General features: G+C 40.4%; 1 long non-coding RNA gene across 3 annotated transcripts in view; it reads right to left on the minus strand.

The window, feature by feature from the left end:
* The window catches only part of LOC140649953 (uncharacterized), a 48,605-nt gene that overhangs the window by 17,574 nt on the left and 17,499 nt on the right, over positions 1 to 13,532 (minus strand). The gene's annotated exons all lie outside the window — the stretch shown is intronic.

Here is a 13,532-nt window from a genome sequence, read left to right on the forward strand (position 1 = left end):
CGGATAACAAAGCAGAGCATAAACATATCAGAGATGTGTCTCCCGCATGAAAGTGATATCGTTCTTTTCACATTAGCATGGCCTGTATACTAATAGGATTTCCAGATGTGCTTAAATTGGTGATAGAAAAACTTAAATTGGTCATGAACACATGCACTACAGCTTGACCATGCAAACTATTAAGTCACTAGTCCATGGAGTATGCTGATCCAGATCAACTTGTACTCTCCCAGACAATCTGAGAATTACCACAGGCCAAGGACCTTTTGCCATGGGCAGTTTCAGCACAGCCATCTTGTTTTGGAGAATAAGAGAATTTAATAATATGGATATTATCAAAGAGTACCAGCTGGCCTAAAGGCCAAAGGGGGAACCTTGGCTTTATTTAATTTACTAGTATACATAGCCCTAAGAGGGCAGTTCAGATGGGATGCTTGCTGACTTGCTCCCTGGAATTGTCTAACCCCTCATCAGAGAAGCCTACACTGATCACTATCCCAACTTACGGGCTTTAGATAAGTCATATAAGAATGCCACTGACAAACAATGAAAATATAGCCTATAATTGGGTCTAATACATCTGGCAGCTGTCACCTTCCAGAACTGGGACAGAAAACCAGGAGGGATTTCAAGCATAGAATCCGTTTCACAGCATCATCTAACTGCAGCCCTGAAACTGCCAAGAGAAATCTCAGGGAAGATCCTTTTTTCAGTGGGTTTTTTTCTCCCACTTAAAGAGATGCCTTTTGTGAATCTCACTCTGAGCTGCCTACCATTCACCTTTACATATCTCAGCAACTTTGGCACACACACCAATATTATGAATACCACTCCTACGTATAACTTTTGAAATATTGCAACGCTGGGCACTATAATGACTCCTTCCCTTTCTGGATCTGGTCCTGTGTATCCAACAGCAAGAAATCAAATAAGGAAAATTTATTACCAAATGGCATGGCTTGACCAGAAGCCCAATAGGGACAACCGACTGCCTCCTTTCTCATGACCTCCCTTTCCCATGCATAGGAGCTAACCGAACTGATGTAGGAAGTAGGCCCGTGTTCCTACACTCATCTAAACCTCCAAAGGGAACTACTCAGGAAAGGAAAAGGTGCACATTGCCTTTTCTTCAAGGATGACATATCACTGAAGACAGGGTGCACTGACTGGGAAAGCCCTAGGAGTTTGTGGTTACAGTGTTATCCCTTAACACTTCATTCTTAACAATGTACAAGGCATGATCTAGCCCTCGGTGTGCCGTACTGTGTTGTGTTTCAATAATGAGGAGAGATTGCATGTTTCAAGTCCTATAGGTGATTGATACCTGTGTAATTTTATACTGCTGCCAATAAAGCAAACAAGTCCTGTGTCTGAAACAGTTTTCAGATGAATGTGTATATGGCTACTTAGTCAGGAAACCATATCCAGAAAGGCTGGATATGTATTAAATTTTGAATGTTTTATGTTGTCCATTAAAAAAAATATTGTCATTCCAGATAAAAAATGGTCTGATCTTCAAGTACTCACCAGGTTCTCAATGGAGGTAACCTGTATCATTTATATGAAGAATAACTGTGTGTTGAAACAGAAGAGAGACAGGTAAATTGATGCTGCAGTGTTTACTGCAGTATTTGTTACAACAAACCTAAGGTTCTCATTCTCCCCTAGGACTTATATCTCCCATAAATTTGAAAAGACTCATTAAAACCCCAACCCAGAATAAAAACAATCAAAATAGTCAAAGGAACTGAAACAAGATGCCTTAGGTTGGAATAATTACACACTATAGCTTCTATTGCAGACTTCCTGATAACTCTTTAGTTAATTCAATTTCTCACAGTCTTCCACTATTATTTATATCTGAAGGTGTGAGCTTTGTGCAAATGAAGCAATTCAGTGTTTATATAATTAAAATCAGCTGTACTTTACCATCAGTATTTACAAGTCTCTATGCCTTGCGTCAGACATGAAATCTGAATTGCACTCACAGGCAGGTTGAAGAAGAACGGGGAGATCCAAGAAGTGATAGATTCCTCACACACACAAAAAAAACCCAAAACAAAACAAAAACAAACCCATAGAAACCAAAGACTGAAAGAGAGGAAGCAGGATGGTTGTAATAAAACATATAATGCTCATACAATGGTATGACCCTCATCAGTAATCCTTTTCTTTTTTTTTTAACCATCAGACAAGGAAGAACAACGAGTACATAATTAAAATTCCTTCAGCTTTTGCATGGCAAGCTCTCGAAGTCTGCTATTGCTAATAATCATTACACGAGTCACTGGACTCTGAAGATGAACAAAATTTCTTCTCTTGGCTGCAATCCAAAACCAAATATGGGTATAGCCTAATGATAGCTTAATGATAGTCCTACTTACCATGGGATTGGTTGATCAAAAAAGGTTACCCCAGCATTTTATACCTTCAGAATGTCTCAAAACTACCTCCATCAACAAGACTTTTTGCCTGCCAGTCATAACCCTGAATTACCCAAAACGTCATCGGGAGGATAACAGAATGATATTTGTGCTTAAACATAACTGTTTTTCTGGATCAGCGTGTGGAAATGTACAAAATGGACTTTAAGCATGCTTAACCCTGTGTATCCTACCCTCTCTTCTTTTATTTTCCCCTTTAAGTAGTGATGCTGTGAGGTGATGTGAGATCTTGCATTTCCATTCACAGCAGAGGACTCCGTGGAGTGCTCTGACTTGTGACCCTTATCCTTGCCACACATCCTTGCTTAGGAGCATGATCACTTTGGATAGCCTGCTGTGCCCCACACTGGGATTTACAGTAGCACAGACTAAATATTATCCATTTAAACTTATACCTAGAGATGCCAAGCAAGCAAAGCTGGAGGCGTTTCCTTCTCAGCTCCTAATATCAGAATAAACTAACATGAACTTTATATACACACACATACACACACACACACTCCGTATTGTTGATCCCTCCTTTATGGGCTACATTGGTGGCAGTGTTTTCTGTTTCTAATCGCCATGGCCTTTATGATACTGTACTTAATGAATTATGCTCCTCAGGAGGAGGTCAGTGAAAGAATTAAGCTAAAAACCCCTAACAGTGTTGTTGGCCAGGAGCCAGCTCTTTCGAGGCTGTGTTTCTGCATGAGGTCTACCACAGCTGGAGCGAAACGACTTGCAGGTGGCTCAGTGGGCAACAGATCACACAGTACTGCTCTGTCCGCCCCTCGACAGCAAGGAGGGAGTCACCTATGCCTGCCGTTGGTGGCTGAAAATGAGCAGGAAACGTCTGACAATCTTGATTAAGAACTCCCAAGCATTGAACTTTCCATAAGGAAAAGGCACACTCAGATCTCTCGGCTTTGACATTCCAACTTCCAATTTAAATGCTGTTTGGGCTCCAGGAGAAAACACTAACGCTTATCCTTATGATGTTAGGCTGTGGATGCCTTAATACAGATGATGTACATGGCCCAGTCAGCGCACCAAAGGCTGGGAAATTAAGTTGGTATGCTCTGTTTCCCCCCAACTTTCATTCATAGAGAATTTATAGGTTTTATTTTAAAAGTAGCTGAAACATACTAAGTAATTTTCTGGAGTGTTTTTAAACTATTAATTTCTAAATTACATGAACAGATGCATATGCACAGTGGAAAATAGCATCAAATAGCTTGGGGGAACAGAGGAGCTCAAAGACCCAGCCAAATAAAGTTAGGTTCCACTAACAGCCTGCTTGGATAACTCCTTTCACCTCACTGGGAACCCCACCACTCGTTTGTTCAGCTTCACTTTCTCGCAGATTAATCATTTGTGGTTTTAAAAATATATAAATCTTAAATAACTACAGAAATTGAGGAACAGAAGGCTTTTCCACACCTCAGTGGACAAAAACTACTGTCCATTTGCTGCAGGACTCATTTGAGGCTCCTTAGCAAAACAGGCTTGGATGAAACAGGAGGATGAAGGGCTGGAGTGACACTCCCATACGCAGGCTGGGAGCCAGCTGGGCTGTGGGGCAAAGACCAGGGAGCTTGGGGATGGTGCTCATGATGAATACTTCTTCATGAACATCTTTCCATCAGCAGCCACAGGTAGGTAGGTGCCGGGTGTCACCACAGCAAGCAGCAACTCTCCCTCTGCTAGGCACCTTCTAAGGCTCCTCATAAGCAAAAGCTGACAGCAAACACAGCAAACACCAAAACTGACTGCACAACTGCAATGTTGTTATGTGAAGGTACACAGGACCTCAGGTTTACATGTGCTCGTCAAATCTGCTGCTGCTTTCAGCGACTCAGCTTTTTCTCAGCTACCACCGGTGAGAATTTTATGTTGTTCTAGAAATACTGTGGCTTAGAAGCAATAGCACTAGTGACCAGAAAGCTGATGCTTTTCTCCAGAAAATACTAAGTCAATCCCATTCTATAAATTTGAATGCAGTGTGAGGGACAAGCATCCTGAGTCTTTGGTGCTGGGGTCCTTGATTTTGATGGGACAATAAGGCAGACCTTTAAATTTGGGATCAGCAAAATGTTTTGCTGAGCCTCCATGAGCATAGTCAGTTCTATGCTCCAGTTACAGTGATGCAGGTCGACACTGATGTCATGATCAAAACAAAAGGAAAGACCTTAATGATTTCTACCATACTTTTCTAATTCTTAAAATGGCTGCTACTCCTCCTGAGAAAGTGAAAAGTGAATGGCTTGATCTGTGTCCTCCTGTTCTTTACCAGCCCTCCTTACTAATTCAATTTATCAAATCAGGAATGAGAAACAATAGCATGTGACTAAGGTGACCATAAAATGGTTTAAAAAAAACCCAAAATACACACAAGAAATGAACGGAGATTACAAGTAAGTATAAGAGTTGATATTTTGTTACTGAATAAAACTACCAGACGAGTTAAGTAAGAGATAACTAAGTCTGTGTGCAAAGAACTGGCTAAAAGTATATAGAAAATAATGTACTTGGCCAAACTTGAGCACCCTGTTCTGGCTCCTGATTTACCCACTAAGTCTCACAATGTCTACAACACAGTTTCTTCTCGATTTCCTTTGTGCAAAGCCATGCAAATTCACAGGGACCCGACCCAAAGTGCCACACCTCCAGGAGTTTTATTATATTGCAGACATGCCCACATGATCTGGAGACAGTCACACCAAGCCAGAAGAAGCTAATGCTGATAGGTGTATTCTTAATTATCTTCACACTCATCTCGTACTGCAGTACTTGTAGTACTTACGGACAGGACAGGCTCTGGGATTAATGACTAGAAAGAGTCAGTGGCACAGCGTATACAGCAAAGAGCCCTCAGCTCTTCCCATCTGGTCTCTAATCCTCGTTCCTGCACCCTTCATCATTAAGTCTTAATTTATTGCAGTTTTAAAAAAAAGATTATAATGAGTAACATACAAGCTCATGTTCCAGGTAGCTCTCATTCCCTATAAATTCCCACTACACCTAGGAAACTGTGGTTTGATTTTCTGTATTGCTAATTGGTGAGCACAGCCAAAGAAATTCCTAGCAGGTTTTAATCTCTTGAATTTATTTACCACCATGGAAGGGGAAGGGGGCCATTCCTCTGGGATGGAGGGAGGAACTGGAAGGATTACATTATTTTGACCTTACATTTGAGCTGACATCTAGCACAGTACTAAATCAATGACTTGGCACAGGAGACAGGATTAGCACGGGTGGGTTACAAGCAGTTTGCAGGGCTGCAGCTGTCCTGTGGCTACCAGTGGATGTCAGTAGAGGCTCCACTCGCAAAGAAGCCAAATGGAAAGAGACAAAGGAAAGAAAACCCTCCAGGTTCTCTTAGCATACAGTACAGTGCACAATGTACAAGTACTCCAAAAGTACAAGTACTGTACTCTCTAGTACAGTGCACAATGCACGAGTACTCCAAAATGGCTAGTCTCTCCCAGCTAATGATTTAGGATTCCTAGCGAGCAGTAGTACATTAAAGGATGTAGCAAAGCTGATCGGGCTGCTTGTAATTCTTTACGCTTTCACCTTTCAAAAGCAATATTTTTTCAGTTAATTTAAAAACAAGGAACAAAATCAGGAGGCCCACTGTTGGAATAGTAGTGACGCTGGACGACAGATTAAAAAGAAGCAAAACATATATCATCTGCTCCTTCTCCTCTGGCAGAGCAGCCACTGCTCCAGGAACACTTAAATGCAACAATAAAAAGCAAAGCTCTCTAATTATTGCTTTGCAGGAGTTGGACTGCAACCTTTTAGTAAAGCAAACAATCTGGATAAGCTAAGCGCAGGGTTTTAGCTAAAGTCTTAACGATTTTATCTAGAACAAACAAACAAACAAACAAGCAGCACACACAAGGAAAGGATTTCCTTTGCTAAATTATAGCCCATCACCTCGTACAAGCAAAATCTGACCTCACTTCCCCAGTGAACATTCCTGGCCGTGGAGTCACTGATAAGAGTGACTGAACTCCTCATTCAAGGACAGATTCTGATGCCATCACTTACGCTGAAAAAGATGGTTCTTATGGGCAACGAGGTGCTACCGAAGAAGGGAACAGGCATCTCAGAGTTTAAAGAGATTTCATCCAAGAAAAGTGGTGGCAAAATCCCATCACCATAAGACTTTTCCTCAAAGTAAATGTGGACTTTTCAGGTCTTTCTATCCCACAGTAATGCAAGATAAGTTTATTTATCGGATAGGAACCTGAAATTATAAAGTTCTGTCAGTGGATGAAAGCTTTCCTAGTCCCAGCTGATAGAAAGCAGTGTCCTGTGACATAAGGACTGAGAATCCATCTTAGTTATTCTAGCTTGGGTGGATGCTGTTTGGTTTAACATTTTCTGCTCTTCCAGTCTGTCTAGTCTGTAAATACAAATTATTATAGCTCATGTGGTCAATAGAGCTGGTCAAGTGTTTCAAGAAAATATTTTTTCATCGGAAAAATGCCGATCCTAGAAACTGACATGTTTCATGGGAACATACAAGTTTTAACAAACTTTTGTTGGGAAAAGTTTCTTGGGTCCAGAATGGAATTTTTGGTCAAAACCACAGGGAGAGAGGGAGAAAGACCTACCTCATAATAACAAATACCACAGTGATCATCTTTCCTCATAAATCAATCCTTTGAGGCTTCTAACTATTTTTCAGCCTGGTTTCCTACACAAACGAAAGTTACGTGATTGCAGGATTTGTCTGTTTATCTCTCAGTCCTCCCTTAAAAACATTTGAAGCCATTGGCCAAATTCAGTTTTTATAGAGGTTATTCTGCACTGTTTAGGAGTTTTGGAGAAACCAGGGGCTGAGTAGAGGAGAGGGATGCAGCTACTCTGCCCACTGTGGGAAAGTCTTCAGCATGAGAACAGACATGATGTTTTCTTCCTAGCTTGGGAAAGAGTCCAGCAGATGAGAGGTGGAGAATTGGAGATGCTCCAAAGACACTGGGGGGAGAGGCGATCACAGACAAAATGAAGGAAGAATCTGAGATAATTGCAGTGGATGGGTGATGAGAAGAAGAGGCACACAACTCATCCATAGGAAACTTCACTTCTCCATTAGTTCTTCACAGAACCACTTGCACTATTTTTCTGTAGGTTGTCAGCATTTTCCTGACAATGCTGTTTTCAGAACTGAGCAGCACAGAGGAGAAAGCACAGAGCTGTATAAAGAAGATCTGCTAATTTTCTCATTTTTGAGCCCAAAACTAATTTTCTGTATCTTTCAGCACTACTTCTTCACAGGCATCCCCATCTGCCTCAGGCACTTTCTATTTTATTTTCCCCCATGTCTTTTTGCTTGATTTTATATTATTGGTATTCAAGACTATATCTCAGGTTCCCTGAAAACATTAGTTTCTGCTTTTCTTGTTCCTTTGTTTTCTTCTAATATGAGAAGACTCTCACGTCTGAACTGTGTTCCTCCTCAATTATTTCCCCTCTCCCCTTCTCTAGCTGTAAGAATACACTCACCGCAGATTGTGAGGCATGAAGATACATCAGTCGGGGTAAGGCAAGGTTTTAGACAGGTGAAGTAGGACTTGAGAGACCAGACAAGACTCACTGGAGGAAAAAAGCAACAAGCTTTTGATTTACTGAGAATGAGGAAGCTTCTGTGGAAAAATACTGGAGAAAGCTGTTAAAAATGAGCAGGTGTATTGCTGTAGCTAAAACTCCTCTGACACCAGTTTAGCCACAGAAGAGGGACATTAGCTTCAGTTCATCCTCTGAGTATTTACAGGTTATGAACAGATTTTGCAAAAGCAGGCTGAGCTTCACACAGCCACAGGATACACTGTCTTCAGGGTCTGGACTAGCTTATTTAAAAGTGTAATTGACATCTATTGGCATCTTCAGAGAAACCCAAATAAATATAAAATAGCTTTAGAGCCTACTCCCTACTGGTTCATCTGAAAATATTTTCTGATTGGACCAGGCTTTTTTCTTGTAGCCCTCAGCACTAGAGTGGGTGCATTGTCCCTCTTAACTAAATTTATCAAAGGGATGTGCAAACCCAAAATAACAAGAAGAGAAAACCAGCATTGTTCATAATGAGTTATTTTATAGGGTGTTTCCCATCTTCAGCTTCAGTGTTCTGGTAATTTAACACATGGAATAATACCAGCTAGTAATTTTGGCTTTGAATGTTGTTATTTTATGTCTTATGAGAAGTTAATTGCATCTTAGACACAGTCAAAAAGGAAAAAAAAAATCCCTGAGATATGGGGCAGATTTTGTTATATTGCTGCTTTCTATTCATTCAGCACCAGTCCGTGCTAGACCAAGCAGAACTGAAACTGAGGGGAAAAAAAAGTGGGCACAGCAGGTGTAACCTGCTCAGCTCAGCTCAGACCACATAAGGGTGCTATCATTTTATAACATGAGCTAACCTTCCATAGCGACCTGCAAAGAATGTGGCCTTTGAAATAGCTTCACTAGAATTAGTAGCCTTTCAGGAAATATTACTATTGTTCTGAATTCCACTTGAAAATTTAATTTGCCCCCTGTTATTTTCAGGCAAATTCCAGCAGAGCTTTATTCTATGAAATCTGCGTAGGTGCATAAGAAACATCATCTTGACTCAGGAAATTCATATGCCTTTGTACACAGAATGATCTACTTATCATGTGTGTGTTTATCTGCTCATGAAGAGAGAGCTTGTGCAGATACAATTCATGTATAGGTGTGTGTGTTATATACTGAAATTGTATGCATTCTATAACTACATTGTATTATACTATGAAATGCCTAATTAGCCTGTAAGTATTGAACTGTTAACCAGTAAGTATTGAAATGTTAAGTAGTGAGTACTCAAACGTGAAACTTCAGAGTTTTGACTTAAAAACATGCATTATACCAATACTGCAGTATAGAAAAAACATGATGTGATGCAGCCTTCATATAAAGAATATACCAGAAAAGCAATTGCCTACTGACCAGAAGTCAGGCTTTAAGTCTGAACACTCTTGCTTTGAGGAGTGTAAATCAGGTCCCTCTGAGCTGAATCCACTTGTGGCTGTCTCAGACAAAGGCAACCAGATGTGATACAAGGATGGCTCAGTTGTCTTTCCAGCTTTATGCCAGGAAGAAGGTAAGTCTAGCTGGTTATGTAGGTGTGGTGATCAGAAGGTGTGGTTGGCCTCCGGAGACCTGCTCAAGCCTGTTTTAGCAGCCGCTAGCAAGGTACCCATGCTGATGTGGCGGCAGTCCCACCGGTGGAGTGCAGGAAGCCAGAGTAGCCAGAGCCCCTGTGGGTGCCCAGTGTCCCCCCTCCAGTGGGTCAGGCATGTCCCTGTCAGCTGGCACCGCACCTCTAAGCTACAGTGAAGACATGGCCAGGATCTCAAAGCCAGATGCTGTAACTGATTTAAATGAGTGGATTGCATACGCATTGCTAATTCGCAGTGGCTCCAGTTGCAGATGACATGGCCTTTTACTTTACTCAGATTTTCCCCAAGCTCATAGGGAAAAAAACCCCACCTAGATTTGTAACCCATTAGCAACCATCTCTGAAAAACTATTTATTTAGCTTATGAATCTAACCTCTTTTAATAAGATGAAAAATATGAGGATAAAATTTGGGAAACACATTAATAAATTGCCATATTTCTGCATTGAGGGATGTCAATGTTTAGTTAAATATGTTAATAAAAATGACAGTAACTGTCTGGATCATCTGTGTAATTCTGAAACTTACTACTTTATAAACATAAAACTGTTTTTTTTAATTGGATTCTGATGAGCTCAGCTAAACAGTCAAATTTCTTTATCTAAACAAAAAGGTGAACAGACCTTTCATTTGTTCTGCTTTGATATAGTATATATTGTACGTTACTTTAGAGAAATATTGAGCACATATCACTTTGTTTAAAGTCATAGTGTAATAAGATTACTGGATTTGTATTTTTGTGTCATGCTAACTTTACTTTTTGCTATCTGAAACAATCTTCAAAAGGAAATGTGGAAGTCTCTTCCACCCAGCTGTACAACTTTCAAGCTATGACTGGCTACCAGCAGTCACACTGCGTTATTTCAAACTGCCATGTCTGACAAGATGTTACAAAATATGGCAGAACACGAGACATGTCAGAAATTCAGGAGCTGAAATACACATTTTGAAAAAAAAAATATTACCAGTTCTCTGCAAAATCTAACCAAGTAGCAAATATGTGACCAACTAGTTGACAGCCAATTTGGAAAGGAACGTATACCACTTCCTTCCCTCTCTATACAATTAGTGGGTGAGAGAGGTCTGTCAGCAGGGGAAGAAAAATGTGAAACTAAGGGCAAGAAAGTCCACGAGAGCTGCTTACATGGCCTCCACTTTGTTTTGGGTTTTGGTTTTCTTTACGTTCTTTTTTTCCTCTGGGTAGCTAAATTAATAGTTCATGGCATTTTCTTTTTTTCTGTGGAAAATGTGGGTCCAGAGAGACCGGACATTTTATGACTTCTAATCAATTCCAACAAATTGTTCATTAACAGAAAAGAACTGGAAAACACCCTAGAAGTTGAAAGATTTCTGGTTTCCCATTTGAAGTGACTTTTAGCTTTGAAAAGTATTTCAAATGTATTTTTTTAAATGTCAAGTAGTAAAATGCCTTAGGAATCAAAATAATTCATTTGAAGTGAAAGCATTTTTTGACTCAAAATATTTTAATTTTTTTCTGTCTGAATAAAAAGCAAAAAAATTTAAACTGCCTTGACTGACAATTATTTCCCTTCCATGTTTTCTGAACTGCTAAGCTAAAACAAAATTTATTATTTTCACTGCAATGTACTAAAATATGCATAAATCTTTCTAGCTTTTTGTTGGATGTCAGTCAGGAAAAGGAGGTGGAAATTCAAACTCAGTCTGTACAGGGAAAAAAAAATGAGGTAGAGGTTAACCAATAATCTGTGATAGATAATGTACATTAATTTTGGGAAGCATAACTTGGAAAAGAGCTTTTTCTCAAAAGAGCTTGCTAGAATTATTGATAGCAATGCTAAAAAAGAGAGCACTTACGAACTTTCTATGATTTGATCAGAATTTAGATGAAATCACAGTATGATAAAAAGTATCAGATACACATATATGTATTTTAATTACACTCTAGTTTCAACTTTTGCTGTAAAGTTTTGCTGTAGCACAAGCAAAGGGCAAATTTCCAGACACCTGGGGAGCTACGCTTAGCCCTGCTCCCTCTCTCTTGTAATGAGGTCATTACTCACTCGTCACTCCAATAATACTGCTATAACTGCAATAAAGCTTGTAATAATCAGGGTAGCTAAAAAACAAAAGGTAATTTTTAATAACTTAAATTATCTTTTCTTTTTCTTCACTGGATATAGAAGATATTTATAAGTTTAGCAATGTTATATCTCCTGCCTAAAGTGGCTTGCTTTAACTTGGCAAAAGTATGAAGAAATTTTAATAATGGAGTTACATCTTTCCAGTTTCTGACATTTGTGTGTCTGATCAATTTTCATTCTGATGTATATGGCAGAATATGTATGCTGTGCACACGTACAGCCTGACTGTAATAACTTTCATGATAAATAGTTCATGTACCAGCTGAGTTTTTAGGATCTGCTTGCCACCGACTTTGGGACCCCTGCTAACCTTAGGACATGTCTTCCTTGTGCAGTGGACTGCAAGGCAGAGATCTCCTAGACTCTGTTAGATCCAGAATCAGCATCAGCATAGCAGTGTCAGGGCAGGGTGATGGACCAGAAGATAAGCCCTGCTTCTCAGCGGCAGAGACACACACAGCTCTAATGTGACTGACCTCGCTTCTCATGGGGCTGGGCTGTACAATGCTTATATATCAGATGGTGTCGGTGCTAGTTTAGGTGTCTCTGGACATTGTTCCAATGCCTTTATACATGCCCTATATAAGACACAACTTCAGTTCTTGTTTCTGAGCTTCCTCTCCCTGTAGGCTTTGCTCCTGATCTTGAAAGAGCGCCCTTTTTCTCTGTAGTGTCTACTGCAGAGACACAGTGGTTAATGCCAACCCAAAATGCTTCATGCTGAACATATGAGCCTGTTCTCAAAAGCAGCTGGGCTGTATCAGTGCTGCCTCCTGTTCGAGCTACTAAGGTCTCCCTCTCCATAACATACTTCAGCTCAGCTGTAGCACCAGAGTGTTGTGACAAGGCTGCTTCCAGTCAGCCCGAGGCAAAACAATGGCAGAGGCCTTCGAACACTTTGCTGGTGCACAACCAGGGTCCAGCCCTCAGAAACGTCCCTTGGCACTGACTGATTTACTAGCATGGGCAGAGCCATGGAATTCAACTCGCTGCAGCCTTGCAGCACTGATGCAACTGATCTCACACACCTAATCCATTAGACAAATGTGAAGTCAATTTGTACATCTGCAGTGGCCATTTGCTCAGGATATCTGAGCACAGGGCAGCTTCACTGGAGCTATTGAGCTTCTCCAATAAGCCTGCCAATTGCCTGGAATTCCTAGACTAACGGCCAAAAAAGCAGCAGGACAGTAGATGGTGTATAAAGATTTGCTGCCAAATATGGTGGAGTTGGCACCTGTGACTTTGGCTCAGTACTGCAGTTCCCACTGTGAAGATCAGTGATTATTGCTTTAATAAGCAGTTCTTAAGTGAGGTACCTGATATCTGTTGTTGCAAGAGATGGAGTGCCAAAGGAACAAAAGATGGGGAAGTTATAAAAAAACCTAATCCTTGGGGCCCACCATTCAGTTTACCTTGGGTTTTATTATTCTTGAAAAAAATTCTTTGAGTTATTTCACCAAAAACCAGTATACACAAAGAAAGAGATTTCTCAGTGGGTTGCTTATTGGTTGAGATTTTACAAGTTGCCAAGAGTGCCCAGATTTCTGAGTCCCATTTTACAAGAATCAAAACTGCAGAAGGTCTCCAAAACTTGATAATAACCTGTTTGCAATAGCACAACACTGTTCTCCAAAGGAAGACGTCACCATGGGGTTGGTTCATAACTCACTGATGCCAGCAGGACTCTGAAAAGATTCTTATTCAAAAACCTCCATTAAAGCCTGTGTCTCTTTGAACATCAAAAGTGGACACACATTTATGTAAACA

Source organism: Ciconia boyciana, chromosome 3 (assembly GCF_034638445.1).
Source record: "Ciconia boyciana chromosome 3, ASM3463844v1, whole genome shotgun sequence".
Lineage (NCBI taxonomy): Eukaryota > Metazoa > Chordata > Aves > Ciconiiformes > Ciconiidae > Ciconia > Ciconia boyciana.